The sequence below is a fragment of the Triticum dicoccoides genome, chromosome 6B (assembly GCF_002162155.2).
Source record: "Triticum dicoccoides isolate Atlit2015 ecotype Zavitan chromosome 6B, WEW_v2.0, whole genome shotgun sequence".
Lineage (NCBI taxonomy): Eukaryota > Viridiplantae > Streptophyta > Magnoliopsida > Poales > Poaceae > Triticum > Triticum dicoccoides.
The window spans coordinates 410,687,826-410,699,286 of NC_041391.1; positions in this window are offsets into that span (position 1 = coordinate 410,687,826).

Consider the following 11,461-nt stretch of genomic DNA (forward strand, 5'->3'; position numbering starts at 1 on the left):
TGTATCTTCCCTTTGTTGAATTTGGATCTTGTGTTACCTTGTGCTTTCGGTGATGTAGCCCTTGTGTGATCATTCACTTGTCGGTTGAGTGTTTCTCTCGTTTCTCCTCGTGTTTTCCCTTGTGTTCTTCCGCGCGTTCTTCATATTTCCCCGTAGGATCCACTCCAAACGTGAAAGGTCGGCCCATAGGGTTCCGCCCTACATCATCTTGGTATCATGAGCCACGCTGATCACGTTTTTGGAGCCCCTACCCCGTGTTTTCTAGCTTGATTTTATTGTTTCGTCCTAAATCCGAAAATCCCCACCAAAAATAGCCCCAATTTTTTTTGTGATTTGTTGGTTTTGATGATGTTTTTTTGATTTTGATCAGTGGATTTGCTTGGTTTCGAGTGGATCTAGCACCTCCCCCATTTTCACCTCTTTCCTTCCACGAAATCCATCCAATTTTTGCCCCGAAATCATCCTTTTCCGCCCCAAAATCGCTCTGATTTTCAATTTTGCGAATTTTTTCCGACACGAGCGGTACTACCGCTCCACAAGCGGTACTACCGCTGAGCGCCACAAGTGGTACTACCGCCCTCCCAAGCGGCACTACCACTCCACCCTGGGCAAGTTGCAATTCCTTCTTCCGCATCCCTTTTCCACCTAGTTTCGACAAATTTTTGCCCCGGTGCCCACGCATACTTCCGCATACCACCACCACTTTCAGCAAACGCCACCACCGCTCACCGCTACATCCTATGACGATTTTCACACGTTTTCGTCTTTGAGATTTTGGGTTGTGGTTCACATGTCCTATTGTGTTTCGGCTATATAGGTACGGTTCGACGTCAACAACAACACCGCTCATCTCCATCGACTACTCATCATCGCCAAGGACGGTAACCTCGACGACATCATCGCCAACGACTAGAGTGAGTGTGTGAACATGAATGTAATGTCGGTGAGAAATACGTACTCCCCCAAGCTTAGGCTTTTGGCCTAAGTTGGTTTATGGCCATGGGTAGCCTGAATGATATCCAAAGTTGTAACTGGGATCGTACTGAGATGCAGTAGCCAATGCCTCCTGAGCTGCGGCATGGCGGTGAGCTTCCTCTGCTCTCCTCTCGTATTCGGTTGCCTCCTCCCTGGTTACAACATATCTTCTTTTTGCCTGATAATCAAAAAGGATAGGAGCAGGGAGAGTAACATGGACAGAGCAACGTCTGTCAAAAATTAGTCGATACTGGAGGAATTGTTCATTCCTCACAAGAAAATGATGACTGACCATAGCATTATAATCTAAATAAGCGGGAGGCAACTCCCTATCACCCTCACGTGGAGGTATACCAAGATAATTAGCAACACGGGTCGCATAAATCCCTCCAAACAAATCTCCAACTAAACCATTATTATGCAACCTACGTGCAACAATTGCACCCAAGTTGTAATCTTTATTACCTAATATAGCACTCTTGAGGACACAAAGATTAGGAACACACATGTGACATGCTTCATCTTTACCGTTAATGCATCTACCAATGAAGAGAGCAAAATAATGTATGGCAGGAAAATGAATGCTCCCTATGGTAGCTTGTGTTATATCTCTAGATTCTCCCACAGTAATACTAGCAAGAAAGTCTTTATATTCAGATTTACGGGGTTCATTAACACTACCCCACTGCGGGAGTTTGCAAGCAGTAGTAAGATCTTCTAGGTCCATGGCATATGATTGATCATAAATATCAAACAGGACACTTTGAGAATTACGCGAAGATGAAAATTTAAATCTTCTCACGAATGAATCAGTCAAATAGTAGTACTGAGGACACTTATCTTGCATGAAGTCCTCAAGGTCAGCATTACGCACATAAGCATCAAATTCATCCTTGATGCCTGCATTGACCATAAATTCTTCTGACGGCCATTCACAAGGCCGCACGTCAGCTTCCCTTGGTGGTTCATCGTCTTGCTCATGCATACCGCGCCTGGGTCCTTTCTTTGTTGAAGAACTACCTTGGTACATTTTCCTAGACATATTTCTTCCTCTGAAAAATTTCTGAAATTTTTAGTAACTCGAAATAAAAGTGAACCAAACTAAACAAGATTGATAGCAACTACACCCACAAGTGCCTAGAGCCTATATCATGCATTAGAATTACTTGGGACCTCATAAATTTGACATGCAAGCTCAAGAACAGGGTCACCTAGGCAGCAAAAATTTGCAATGATAAAGCACTAGAACAAAAACTAATTGGACCATTGGAGGAATCACATACCAAGGAACAATCTCCCAAAGAAGTTTTGTGAATGGAGCTTTGAGCAAGGAGATCAAAAATCGCAGCAAAATGAGTTAGAACTTGTGCTTGAGATGGATGGGGATTTTTTTGGGAGGAAGATGGAGTGTGTGGGTGCAGGAATAAGTGGAGTGGGGCCACCGTGGGCCCACGAGGCAGGGGGCGTGCCCTGGACCCTCGTGCCCAGGTGCTTGCCCCCCCCCCCCCCTGCTGTGTTCTCAGTGCCTAAAATCTCAAATATTCCAGAAAAATCATACTAAATTGGCAGGGCATTTGGAGAACTTTTATTTGCGTGATATTTTTTATTGCATAGATAATTCAGAAAACAGACAGATAATACTATATTGCTATATTTATTCTAAATAACAGAAAGTAAAAAAGAAGGGTACAGAAGGTTGTGCCTTCTAGTTCATCCATCTCATGCTCATCAAAAGGAATCCACTAACAAGGTTGATCAAGTCTTGTTAACAAACTCATTCCGAATAACATGGAACCAGAGAAATTTCGAATAACACTAGGTTACCTCAGCAGGGATATGAACATCCCCAATAATAAGAATATCATATTTCTTCTTGACAGTAGGAAGAGGAAATTCAAACCTCCAATAATAATAGTTGGACTTTTTCCAATAGAATTGATGCTATGAACTTGAGGTTGTTTCCTCGGAAAGTGTACCGTATGCTCATTACCATTAACATGAAAAGTGACATTGCCTTTGTTGCAATCAATAACAGCCCCTGCAGTATTCAAAAAGGGTCTACCAAGGATAATCGACATACTATCGTCCTCGGGAATATCAAGAATAACAAAGTCCGTTAAGATAGTGACGTTTGCGACCACAACAGGCACATCCTCACAAATACCGACAGGTATAGCAGTTGATTTATTAGCCATTTGCAAAGATTTTAGTAGGTGTCAACTTATTCAATTCAAGTCTACGATATCAAGAGAGAGGCATAACACTAACATCGGCTCCAAGATCACATAAAGCAGTTTTAACATAGTTTCTTTTAATGGAGCATGGTATAGTTGGTACTCCTGGATCTCCAAGTTTCTTTGGTATTCCACCTTTAAAAGTATAATTAGCAAGCATGGTGGAAATTTCAGCTTCCGGTATCTTTCTTTTATTTGTAATAATAACCTTCATGTATTTAGCATAAGGATTTATTTTAAGCATATTAGTTAAGCGCATACGTAAGAAGATAGGTCTAATCATTTCAGCAAAGCTCTCAAAATCCTCATCATCCTTTTTCTTGGATGGCTTAGGAGGAAAAGGCATAGGTTTCTAAACCCATGGTTCTCTTTCTTTACCGTGTTTCCTAGCAACAAAGTCTCTCTTATCATAACGTTGATTCTTTGATTGTGGGTTATCAAGATCAACAGCAGGTTCAATCTCTTCATCATTATCATTGCTAGGTTGAGCATTAACATGAACATTATCATTAACATTATCACTAGGTTCATGTTCATCACCAGATTGTGTTTCAGCATCAGAAATATCATTGGGATTCTCAGGTGTGTCTACAATAGGTTCACTAGAAGCATGCAAAGTCCTACCATTTTTCTTTTTCTTCTTTTTAGAAGGACTAGGCATCTAAATTATTTCTCTGAGAATCTTGCTCAATTCTCTTAGGGTGGCCTTGAGGATACAAAGGTTCCTGAGTCATTTTACCAGTTCTAGTAGCCACTCTAACAGCAAAGTCATGTTTATTGTTTAATTCATCGAGCAAATCACTTTGAGCTTTAAGTACTTGTTCTGCTTGAGTGGTAACCATAGAAGCATATTTGCTAATGAGTTTAAGTTCACCTTTAACTCTAGCCATATAATCACTCAAGCATCCAATCATTTAAGCATTACTCTTTACTTCTCTACCAACATAAGCATTGAAACTTTCTTGTCTAGCCATAAAGTCATCAAATTCATCCAAACATTGGCTAGGAAACTTAGTAGACGGGATTTCAACTTTATCATATCTATAAAGAGAATTTACCTTTACTACCTGTGTCGGGTTATCAAGACCATGTGTTTCTTCAATAGGTGGTAAATTAAGACCATGTATTTCTTCAACGGGAGGTAAATTCTTAACATCTTCAGCTTTAATACATTTTTCTTTCATTTATTTCTTTGCCTCTTGCATATCTTCAGGACTGAGAAATAGTACACCCCTCTTCTTAGGAGTTGGTTTAGGAATAGGCTCAGGAGTTGGCTCAGGAAGACTCCAATTATTTTCATTAGTCAACATATTATTCAATAGCAATTCAGCTTGGTCGACTATTCTTTCCCTGAAAACACAACCAGCATAACTATCCAAGTGGTCCTTGGAAGCATCGGTTAGTCCATTATAAAAGATATCAAGTATTTCATTTTTTCTTAAGAGGATGATCAGGCAAAGCATTAAGTAGTCGGAGAAGCCTGCCCCAAGCTTGTGGGAGACTCTCTTCTTCAATTTGCACAAAATTGTATATTTCCCTCAAGGCAGCTTGTTTCTTATGAGCAGGGAAATATTTAGCAGAGAATTAATAAATCATACCCTGGGGACTACGCACACAACCAGGATCAAGAGAATTAAACCAAGTTTTAGCATCACCCTTTAATGAGAACGGAAATATCTTAAGGATATAATAGTAGCGAGATTTCTCATCATTAGTGAACAGGGTGGCTATATCATTGAACTTAGTAAGATGTGCCACAACAATTTCAGATTCATAGCCATAAAAAGGATCGGATTCAACCAAAGTAATTATCTCAGGATCGACAGAGAATTCATAATCCTTATCAGTAACAAAGATAGGTGAAATAGCAAAAGCAGGGTCATATTTCATTCTAGCATTTAGAGATTTCTGTTTCAGCTTAGCTAATAACTTCTTAAGATCAGATCTATCATTGCAAGCAAGAAGATCTCTAGCAGTTTCTTCATCCATAACATAACCCTCAGGAACAACAGGCAATCCATACTTAGGGGGAGAACCTTCATCATAACTATCTTCAATAATATCATCTTTAATAATTTCATTCTCTCTAACCCTAGCAAGTTGTTCATCTAAGAATTCACCTAATGGCAAAGTAGTATCAATCACAGAAGTAGTTTTATCATAAGTATCATGCATAGTAAAAGTGGCATCATCAATAACATGCGACATATCAGAATTCATAGCAGTAGCAGGTTTAGGTGTCGCAAGTTTACTCAAAACAGAAGGAGAATCTAATGCAAGCTAGATGGCAGTTCCTTACCTCCCCTCGTAGTTGAGGGGAAAATCTTAGTTCTTTCGTCTTTCAAGTTCCTCATAGTGATCAGCAGATATAAATCCCAAGTGACTCAAAGAATAGAGCTATGCTCCCCGGCAACGGCGCCAGAAAATAGTCTTGATAACCCACAAGTATAGGGGATTGCAACAGCTTTCGAGGGTAGAGTATTCAACCCAAATTTATTGATTCGACACAAGGGGAGCCAAAGAATATTCTCAAGTATTAGTAGTTGAGTTGTCAATTCAACCACACCTGGTTAACTTAGTATCTGCAGCAAAGTATTTAGTAGCAAAGTAGTATGATAGTAACGGTAACAGTAGCAAAAGTGACGATAGCAGTTTTGTAGTAATTGTAACAGTAGCAACGATAAAGTAAATAAGAAAAGCACAATATGTAAAAAGCTCGTAGGCATTGGATCAGTGATGGATAATTATGTCGGATGGGATTCCTCATGTACTAGTTATAACATAGGGTGACACAGAACTAGCTCCAATTCATCAATGTAATGTAGGCATGTATTCTGAATATAGTCATACATGCTTATGGAAAAGAACTTGCATGACATGTTTTGTCCTACCCTCCCGTGGCACCGGGGTCCTAGTGGAAACTAAGGGATATTAAGGCCTCCTTTTAATAGAGTAGCGGACCAAAGCATTAACACCATAGTGAATACATGAACTCCTCGAACTACGGTCATCACCGAGAAGTATCCCGATTATTGTCACTTCGGGGTTGTCGGGTCATAACGCATTATAGGTGACTATAGGCTTGCAAGATAGGATCAAGAACTCACATATATTCATGAAAACATAATAGGTTCAGATCTGAAATCATGGCACTCGGGCCCTAGTGACAAGCATTAAGCATAGCAAAGTCATAGCAACATCAATCTCGGAACATAGTGGATACTAGGGATCAAACCCTAACAAAACTAACTTGATTACATGGTAAATCTCATCCAACCCATCACCGTCCAGCAAGCCTATGATGGAATTACTCACGCACGGCGGTGAGCATCATGAAATTGGTGATGGAGGATGGTTGATAATGAAGACGGCGACGAATCCCGCTCTGCGGAGCCCCGAACGGACTCCATATCAGCCCTCTCGAGAGGGATTAGGGCTGGTGGCGGCTCCATATCGTAAAACGCGATGAAACTTTCTCTCTGATTTTTTTTCTCCACGAAAGAGAATATATGGAGTTGGAGTTGAGGTCGGTGGACATCCAGGGGGCCCACGAGGCAGGGGGCTCGCTCGGGGGGAGGGGGCGCGCCCCCCACCCTCGTGGACTGGGTGTGGGCCCCCTGGACTTGATTCTTTCGCCAGTATTTTTATATTTTCCAAAAATAATCTCCATGGATTTTCAGGTCATTCCGAGAACTTTTGTTTCTGCACAAAAATAACACCATGGCAGTTCTGCTGAAAACAGCGTCAGTCCGGGTTAGTTCCATTCAAATCATGCAAGTTAGAGTCCAAAACAAGGGCAAAAGTGTTTGGAAAAGTAGATATGTTGGAGAGGTATCAGTCGTCGACATAGACTTGGTTGTGTCCGCTCCATCTGCCCCGTCTGGTAGAAGGTACCGGCCCACGGCCATGCCCAATGTCGTTCTACCTTGCAATGGTCGGGCATCCAATAGTCGTATTGTATGACTCACCGCAACTCCAACGATCACGACCAACATCAGGAAACACCGGTGTCGGGCATGCCCACATACTGTTCGATGAAACAACCGACATAGGCACACAGATGCAGGTATTTTCTTGTCCCATATGCATTAATCTGATCAATTTTAGGATATTTGTTTTCATTGTGATGCATATTTTAGGACACATACATGATGAATGAAGGTCAAGGGCATATACATTATGACTTGGGTGATACTGAATTACCTTTGTTTCATGTTGTGCAAACATTAGGCACTAAGAAAAAAGGCACCAAAGGCAAGAGGTCTGACATTCACAAGCCTTGAAGATGTGTTGTTAAGTGAAGCTTTGTTTCTGATCCTACATAAGGCCCCCTCGATCAACCTAGAGGAGAGGTCAGTTACGAAACTTGTAATCCTAGCTATCATCCCCCTTTATATGGAGAGGCAAGGGGTAAATTGAAGGTATCTGACGCTAAGTCGACACCTCGGTAGCCATTACCATATCCCATCTATAACCCCCTCATATGAGATGTTTCCACCATTAATTACTACCACAAAGGATGCTGGAGTACTGGCTTCTTGGGGGGATTTGTGTGCAAGCACGCCCTCCACACCACCTGTTTCCAGGGGCGTGCCGCGGGAGCCTCCCAAGGGCTCTCGGTGCCGTCCAATCTCCCAGGAAGGCGTGGACCCAGACTTCCCTCCTTGGTGGTCCATGATGGGTGCACTGCGGGCACGTCAGGGGCCACCGATCATGGGGAGGCTCCAATCGTGCTCGTGAGCAAGGCCTCAGGCACCCGCATGCATGCAAAGGGGAACCCAGATCCATGTGTCAGTGTGTGGACCCTGCTAGACTGGGTCGGCCACGACAGGTGAGTCGTGCATGTCGTTGCACCGCCAGCTCGTGTGTGGCCCTCTAGCAAAACCTGCCTATCAGTGTCTTTGCCTCGCATCAGGAGTCTGCATGATGCGCTCGCGATTGTCTGATATCAATGGAGGCATCGCACCCGGCATATTTTCCTTAGGGGTCCATGGCGCATGGTCCGGGGGGCGGCCAGGGCCACCTCTTTGTGTTGGCCTTGTGTCGAGCCAACGTGCGCCCTCTCGTGTGTTCTTCCACCTGCGTGTCAGTTCATGTGTTGGCTCAGTCAGTCAGGACGCAGAGGCGTCTGGTTTGCTCGGATGCGTAGGGGCTTGGCCTAGTTGTGCATGGAGCGGTGTCCTAGATAGCCCTTGCTGGCGCGGGGTCTGGCTGGGGCATGTGGGGCGCTGGTTGGTCGGAGAGGGTCGTTCGGATGTTGGGCATGGGTGGTCACTATCTGCCTTCTCGCCCCCGTCGCCCTCGACCAACGTGTGTCATTTCGTTCGTTTGTCCGGGCGTATGATGTTTGGGTTACTAGCTATAGGTGGCGATCGTGCCTAGGGTTTGCCCAATTGTTCGTGCTCGCGCATGTTTTTTGGACACCACATGGCTATCCCACGCAACACCCCACCCATCACCCCACTGATTTCTTCGTGCCTGCGCATTCGGGCACATTGCGGGGCCGCTGTTTTTTGGTTGGGTAAACCGTGCTCGGCTATTTTACTTTATCTCTTTCTATCCAGAGTCTCGTCCTATCCAACCAGAGTCCGCATGGAGTTGTGTTCGTTTTATCTGGTTGATTCTGTACGGCCAATGTCTGCATGAATATGTATTCGTTCCATTCGGTTGGTCGTATCCGCCCGGTGCTCACGTGGTTTGTGTTTGTTATATGCTCCTTTGGTCGGTGGACGGTTTGCATGCTTATGTAAATGATGTCTGGCAGTGTCCCCTCCTAGTTGCCCCTATGCTAGTGGCTTCAGTTAGTGTTTAGGTCAGTTGAGCCCATTGGTCGGTGTCCTTGCGATGGTCACTCTACTCAATAAAAGCATGTGGTTGCCTTTGCTTTTCTCCTCCTTCCTTCTTCCCATCGTCGTCGTTGCCTTACTTTTTGCTCTGCGGATCTCTTTCTTTGCATTATTGGAGGTGCTCTTTGAGCTCGTCCCTGCCATTTAGCAGTTTCTTCCTGTTTTTCTTGCCTGTCAGTGTGGCCTTCGTCTTTCATGCTGATTGAGGTTGTTCTTCTTTCCTTTCTCTCAGTCTTCTTTTCTTCTTTAATCGTGCTCTCTCTTCATTTGTTCTTTTAGGTCTTTCAAGCTCTTATTATCGTTGATGGGCGGCTATATTGTTGCTTGAGGTGGGCTCATGATTTGTTGTCAGTAGAGATCGTGATGGCATTCTTTATCCTTTATCTTGGTTCGTGTTTTTCATATCGTCTAATTTCATTTTTGGTCCGTGCGGTAGATACGACAGTAGCGAGTTGCTGGAAACTATTGGCTTCGCAGCATGTGGCTAGCACTGTATGTTTTATTTTTGCATCGAGGCTTCTTTGATGGACAATGACCTGTTTTTCGTTTGTTCCCCGCGGTGAGGTTTTATTGATTACGTATTTCTGTGCGGTTTGGAGTTCTTTGTTTTGTCTGCAATTCCTGTGTGCTGATCATGAATCATTGTATGACTGCTGCTTTATGTTGTTATATTTCGCGGGCTTAAATTTAATGTTTCATCTAGGATTATGGTTAGGTTTTGTGGCCATGGAGGTGGTTGATGATGGAGGCATCTATGATCGATCACTGTGGTCTGAGTCCTCCATTACCAGGCTACCTGAGGTTAGTTTTGCATTTTGACCGTTGTTGTTTATTGCGCGTGGATTTTTCATCGTTGTTGAATACTTTGTTGTTCTCTTACTGGTTGCACACGATTTTAATAGTTTTCCCTGTGGGGTGTATTTACGATTTTCTTTGACGTATCTTTGTTTGTTGTTAAAATTGGTAGGGCGTTGCTACGAACGTGAAGATTCCCTATGCAACCATATTAGATTTAATGCTCAAAGTTGTGGGATTGTCGGTTCCTTGTTATGAAGAGAAAGTGTATGCCAATGAAAAATTGCAGGCCACTACTACTTTCAATACATCTACGTTGATGTTTGAAGGTGCCCTCATTCCTAGGTCCATATACAATGTTATATCCATCAATGCTGACGAGGATGACACTTCGCCTATAAAAACCATTAGATATATATAGGATTCGTGCAACACAAAGTGTGAGAGATTACAACTACAAACATCGGGAGCTCCTCTCCCGAGTGGCATGGGAGGCGCGGAGGCGTGAATGCAGGGTTGCATGGGGGATGGCTGGGAGGCTCTCTGGCTGTCCAATCTGAGATCTGGCATCTCATATCGACGATTAGGGTTGTGGCGCTGGTTGGATGGAGGTGGTGGTTGGCTATTGCCAAGTGGTGGTGCAGGGTGGCTGGGAGTAGAAATTCACAGGATTTGTGCCCTAGATGCTAGGGTTTCATGCTTGGAAGTAGGAGGCTATCCATATATAGGCAGGGGATTATAAGGGCTTTGGGCTAGAATTTGGAGATGTTTTAGATAGGGTTGGAGAGGAGAGAACAAAGGAAGCCCAATAGGTAGTTTTTATCTACAAAATCATTTATTAATTAAGCCGACTATAGTGCCTCACATAATTAACGGTTAGGGCACCACACGGACTTCGATTCGGACGAAATTCGAAACATAACCACACTAGAAAATTTTGAGACCACACAAATCATCCCAAATTGATCAGAGAGCGTTGGGCATTTATTTAGAAAATATCTCCACTTACTACATAAACGAAGGGTCCGCATAACAGGTGATAACAAGGCTTGTGCAAACGTTGCGAAAAAATGTGGGTACCTCCCAAATCTCACAACGAGGTCGTGTCCAACAGTTCAGGTGAGTCTCAAATCGCAACACAGAAGAGAAAATGGGTTTACTTATTCATCGTTTAAAAGATGGCAAAAATAAAATAGTCAAGTTAATTATTTAACTAATGAAAATAATTTTTAATTTGGGGAAAACTCCATGATGTCAACCCCATCACCCGAAAATATTGGATCGCACCTCGTGTCACTCTTGGCGACTCGGGCGTTGCCTCTAGGCTGATGCCACTAGAGCCCTCTCTAACATGTATCCTCCCCTCGCCGTTGCATGTTTGCCATTGGGCAAATCCCTTGCATTGCTTGGCGCCTGGGCGACGCATTATATTTGATCTCGGTGGCAACCACCATGGTTGCATGTTGGGAGGAGACAACAAGTCTGGTGGGCATGTGCGGTGTGGAGATGGGAGGCGCGGAGGAGGCTTTGTCGCATGCGGCAGGCCTATGTGCGGCTTATCATCAGGAGGTATGATGGTGGGCGTGCTCGGGGGCGGGCAAAATGCTCTGG